Genomic DNA, 5,902 nt, shown 5'->3' on the forward strand with positions numbered 1-5,902 from the left:
TCTGCACAGTCCATTAATTTTGTCTGCCATTCTTCTTTCGTCAGAATTTCTTCTTGCTTCCATTTCTGGGCCAACAATACTCTTGCCGCTGTTGTTGTGTATAAAAACAGTTTAATATCCTGTCACCCATTGCACTTCATTGCAACATGCAAAAGGTTGTTCTCCTTTTGCCACGCTGACATGTGTGCATGGCTGAACTTTCCATGATTTTCCAGGCCAAAAGGTTAATGAACCACAAAATATCGGAGTAAAACGTGAGCACATTCAAAAATCCCATTTATAAAAGGTCCATTTAAAAACAATGCAAGTGTCGAAAAAACTTTATAGATCTATAAATTCAAGCCATTTCCACTACTCCCCCCCCCCCTTCCTCCCAGGGTATGGAAGTGTTGAATGAATGCACAAGTGATTTTTCCACATTGTACCTACCTCTAAACTCGATCATCTGGCAGAGGTGAGAAAGGAAATCTATCCACAGGAGACTCCAGCAGAGCAATAATGTTTAAAGTTTTTAATGAGGCATTCTCATATGATAGTTAAAGTTTCTAATAAGGCACCCATGGAAATTACATCCAGACAATTGAAAACATGAATTCGTTATTTGATGCAAATCCACTATCGGCCAGGTTCCTTTGGTTTTGGTTTGGTTTTTAATATTTCCAACTCATATTTCTTTCTGTGTCCATTTTCAAGAGCTGAAAAGAAGAAACCATGAAGGGGGGGTATTCCTGCCCCCCTCCCTTCTACAAATGCAACTTTTCCAAGAAGCAGAGTGTATCGAATCACTTTATATTTGCATCATTCCTCCAGATGCTCCAGCAGCTTCTGGGATTCCATACATTGTGTCCAATAAAACGTTTACTGTTTCTCTACAAAAGAATGAAACATGTCAGGTTCATAAAACTGCTTGCCAAGGATGCAATGACTTTTAACACTAAATGTTGATGGGGTAAAAGAACATGGTGCAAAGTAAACACAGCCCCTTCCCTGCATGGTTATCCAGGTGGCAAATTTTCTGTGATTTCTGTGATTTGCCACCTGGATAACATTATATGCTATTGTCACTGCTAATGGTGTGTCTTGGCTCCTGCCCCTCAACATACAGTGGTGCCCCGCAAGACGAATGCCTCGCAAGACGGAAAACCCGCTAGACGAAAGGGTTTTCCGTTTTCAGAGGTGCTTCGCAGGACGAATTTCTCTATGGGCTTGCTTCGCAAGACGAAAATGTCTTGCGATTCTTGAGGGGTTTTTTCGCTCCCCACCCCCTTGTTCTAAGGCGCTAAGCTGCTAATAGCCCTTTAGCAGCTAATCCGCTAATCCCTTAAGCCTTTAATAGCCGCTAATAACCGCTAATAGCCGCTAAACCGCTAATAGCGCTAATCCGCTAATAGCGCTAATCCGCTAATAGGGTTGCTTCGCAAGATGAAAAAACCGCTAGATGAAGAGACTCGCAGAACGGATTAATTTCGTCTTGCGAGGCACCACTGTACTTTCTTGGGAATGTAAGAAAGTAAAAAAAAAACTTCTGGGAAATGATATATAATGAGATGAAAAAGATCTTGAAATATACATTTTTTAAAAAACCAGAAGCATTTTTACTTGGTATTATAGGTGAGGATATTAATAGACAAGATGTTAAATTGTTCTTATATGCAACAACAGCGGCAAGAGTATTGTTAGCCCAGAAATGGAAACAAGAAGAAATTCCGACGAAAGAAGAATGCCAGACAAAATTAATGGACTATGCAGAATTAGATAAAATGACAGGAAGGATTTGAAACCTGCAGGACCAGAGATCACCACAAGACTGGAAGAAATATATGAACTATTTGAAGAGCAACTGTAATCAACAAATTATGCTAGTAGGACTACAAGAAGTTTTGTAAGGAGAAATATATGAAACATATATTTCATAGAGATAGAATAGAGAAAGAATAGATATTAGTTATGAGATTTAAATGTAATAGTGAAAGTACGAAATGTATATTAAGTGAATAGATTGGAAAATTTTCAGATGTGATTGATGGAAGTAAAAAAAATGGTATAAGATATAAAAGTATGTTTAATTATTGTTGAAAATGATATGTTAAAAAACTAATAACAATTTATATATATTAAAAAATGCAAGCAGAGTTTCTAACTTGTAAGAAATAGGTTTTTGTTCAGCACAGGCTCAGCAGCGGACACAAAGCTCACGAGTCAGAATTCAGGAGTTCAAGAGCAGGTTGAGAAGTTCAGAACTGGGTAGAAGCAATGAAGATGTCCCAACAGTTTCCCTGCCCTACCTGCCAAGATTTTAAAGATGAAGTTAGGCATGCTCACTTGCAAGATCTGCTCGGCCTGCAGGGATGTTGAGATTGCAGATGCCTTCTCTTTCAAGGTGAGTAGGTCTGCTCCTACCTGTGAAGGCCTCTAGGCAGTAAGACTTCCACCTCCTGTTTGGCCATTGCCACTTCTGGTTCCCCCTTTCCCCTCTGTGGCTCCAAGCCCTCCTGAGATTCCACTGAGCCTTTCCACTCTGCACGAAAAGGGTGTGTGGGAGCTGTCATCCCTGATTCCTCTTCCTAAGCAACAGGGTTGAAAGGGGAGATCCCACCCTCCCAATTCAGGTTCACACAACTCAGCCTATCTCCAGTGTTTCTTCCTTCTGTGCCAACCCATGCTCATGCCTGGCAGTGCTGACATGCTCGTGTTTCTCTGGAGAAATAGGGTGAAATGGTTTTCCCCTCTTCAATTCCTCTGCTCAAAAGTAGGGAGGAGAAATTTGAGAGGTCACTTGCACACAGCTCGGATAAGCCCTCATTCATTTCTTTTGCAGAGATAATCAGTAACTGAAAACTCAGCTCCCTAGGGCTATGCTTATACAAGGGCAATTACACTATTTATCGTGTAAACAGAAGGCCCAGTTAAATAGCAACTTGAGGGAGCAGCATCTTTGGCTGGGATATGGAAATTTGGACGCTCATTGCTATAATCTGTGGTTACGACTTCCAGCTCTAACAGCAATGCCGGGAACCAAACCAGAGCCTCCTGAGACCAAGAGAGCCTTTATAGTAATCTGATAATACCTTAACAGCTAGCCATCTTTGCTCCATGCTAAATTAAGGGCCTCATTTGCTTTGAAGCGGCTTGCTTGCTCTTTTTGTTTAATCCTACACAAGGATGAGGCTGGAGAAATGCAGAAGAGAAGGGGAAAAAGATCCTCGTTTTCTCCACTTTGCCCTTGCGGGCTTTGGAGAATGCAAATAAAATCTCATTTTCTCATGCTATCTGATTTTGGATCCTTAAGCCTTTATTTCTGGTTTCCAAATGGCAAGTCAAAGCATTTGGAATAATGCAGTGAAATTATAAAGGGGTCGTGAGATAAAGAACTACTGCAGGCATAGGCAAACTCGGCCCTCCAGTTGTTTCGGGACTACAACTCCCATCATCCCTAGCTAGCAGGACCAGTGGTCAGGGATGATGGGAGTTGTAGTCCCAAAACATCTGGAGGGTGAGTTTGCCTATGCCTGAACTACAGTATTGTTGCCAGTGTTGTTGTTTTCATTTGATTTGTGAATCGTTTCCTCTGAAGCATCTCAATGTAATTTCTCAATGCAGCAAAAACATATATAAAAATTGCAGATATAAAAACAATGGAAAATTATTACATATACATTGGTACCTTGGGTTACAGACACTCCAGGTTACAGACTCCACTAACCCAGAAATAGTACCTTGGGTTAAGAACTTTGCTTCAGGATGGGAACAGAAATCATGGTCCGGCAGTGCAGCGGCAGCAGGAGGCCCCATTAGCTAAAGTGGTACCTCAGATCAAGAACAGTTTCAGGTTAAGAACAGACCTCCAGAATGAATTAAGTTCTTAACCCGAGGTACCACTGTATAAAAATAATTTCACATCCAATGCAGGTACCAGCTGAGCTGAGAGCATCATAATAAAAGACCTTCCAATTAGATGGTTTGTTGAAATCTCCACAACTGGGTCCATGGCCTCTTCAGTCCTTGGCTCCAATCAGAGTGCATAGGCTCCACCTCTTTATCACTGGTCTCCTCTCCCATGCCTCCTCTTCTTTACTGCTAGGCCCTCACTGCAGTCTCTTGGAACTGAGTTTCCTACCGCAGGTTGAAGTTCCAAGTGGGTCCCTCCTCATGACAAGTTGAGATCCCTCCTCTAAGAGATGACAGCAGAGACAGCTTTAGACAATTTAGCACCTTAATCAACAAACAGGAATGATGTCTTCGTGCTGAGCCCTGGCATACCCAGTACAGCTGCTCACAAATCTTCCGGCAGGATTCAGCGCTGGATATATTGAAAATGTTTCCCGTATTCTTTCTCCTTAAAAGTGCCGCCTGCAAATTTTACTAAATTGTGCAATCTCTCCTCCAACCCCAGCACCATCAACACAGCAGTGACCTACATTGATGCTGTGCCCCAGGAGACATTGCTCTCTTTTCTTTTTCCTTGCTTTCTTTGGCTTTTTATTATAAACCACATCATGTTTACAGTGCTGCCAGAGTTTCTCACACTTTATCACTGTAAGCCTCCTGTTAAGGTCAAGACAAAGGAGCATTTTGAGGCTCCTCGAGATGATCTTTTTAACAAGCATCCATCCTGATTGACTTGGACAAAGCTGACATGGTGGTTTGACTGTTTCTGGTCTTCCCTGAGCATTTGTTCTCATTTGTTTACAGAGTTACAAGACAATGGGCAGTTGTCCTGCATTCATCCCGATTTGCTTGTGAGGTGTTTACACATCTTCCCCTTAATCATTTGTTCACCCCCACACCTTTCCAAACTGCAAAATGTCCATCTCCCCTCCAGCAAAAAAGGGGGAAATTTGTGTGGGAAGGTTTACTTTAGCAGAGTTAAACAATCCCCTTTATAAGTTTGTGCAGCGATCAGCTTGTTGCTGACTCGTCTGAGTTCTACTAATAAAGATGCCTTCCTGGTTAAAAATCCCTTTGAATCCCTCTTAAAGAATACACACACAAATCTGATTCACGTTAATATAAAACTATTTTACTCTCAGATTCATTCAGGGTTACAGAACTGTACCTGAAGGCAGGCTTAGGTTACATAAGAAGCAAATAAACTATACCAGAGGGAAGTTGGTCCTGAGGTGGCTGCAACTGAGCAGTTATCCTTCAAAACTACCAGCAACCGACAAACTGGTTGTCACAGCAACCAGTTAGAACATGGAGGCCGTTAGTCCTCTGTTGGAATGCACTTGACTGCACCTTTACATCCCACAATTTGTTGTGCAAGGGCAACAGAGCACTTTAATCTACTTTAAACATGCAACCCTAATGTGATTGAATCCCTCCTACAAACTAGTATCTGGAGGCACCCAATGGTCCTATCCAAAACCGAGAGAAGTCTGTGGTTGTTAAGAAGGCATGGACATCCTCATTTTGTGTGTATTCCTTTTGAGCACTCACAAAAGTCCTCCCCTCCTCTCAATTTAAGGGCTACTGCTAGGAAAACGGAAGAAACAGTGTGTCCTGTAAGAGAGACCCTTGAGGAATAAGGGGTACATTTACCCACCAAGGTACCCCATTAAAGGGGTCCAGGGGATAAGATTCTGTCCAAATGCCCAGATGGGCCATAGAATTCCCCACATGGCATCCTGGAGGGAATGCTCAGAACTGATGCAAGTCATAAGGTGATCCTAAACCCAGGATCGACCGTGAAAGAATAATCACCCAGCAAATGGGCTGGTTGATTCATAATACACACCCAATGACTATGCCAAAACCTACTGACTTCTGTAATCAATAAAGTTGTGGCCAATTTGATCCCAATATATTGTCCCGTCATTCTTACTCCTTTCCAACTCCCAATGGCCCTACGCCCACTGCTCCTGGAACTACAAGCCTGGAATAGCCAAACTGGTGCCCTCCA

At 42.3% G+C, this 5,902-nt stretch overlaps 1 long non-coding RNA gene across 1 annotated transcript; it reads right to left on the bottom strand.

Annotated features, from left to right (window-relative positions):
- Positions 1-496: 496 nt before the first annotated feature.
- LOC310671776 lies at positions 497-5,419 on the bottom strand. The gene is made up of 2 exons (XR_014508178.1): positions 3,914-5,419; positions 497-869 (listed from the first exon to the last, which is right to left on the bottom strand). It is a non-coding gene; the product is annotated as an uncharacterized lncRNA (long non-coding RNA).
- Positions 5,420-5,902: the final 483 nt, after the last annotated feature.

The sequence above is a fragment of the Podarcis tiliguerta genome, assembly GCF_965153285.1.
Source record: "Podarcis tiliguerta genome assembly, chromosome: 2".
In the NCBI taxonomy this organism is placed as follows: domain Eukaryota; kingdom Metazoa; phylum Chordata; class Lepidosauria; order Squamata; family Lacertidae; genus Podarcis; species Podarcis tiliguerta.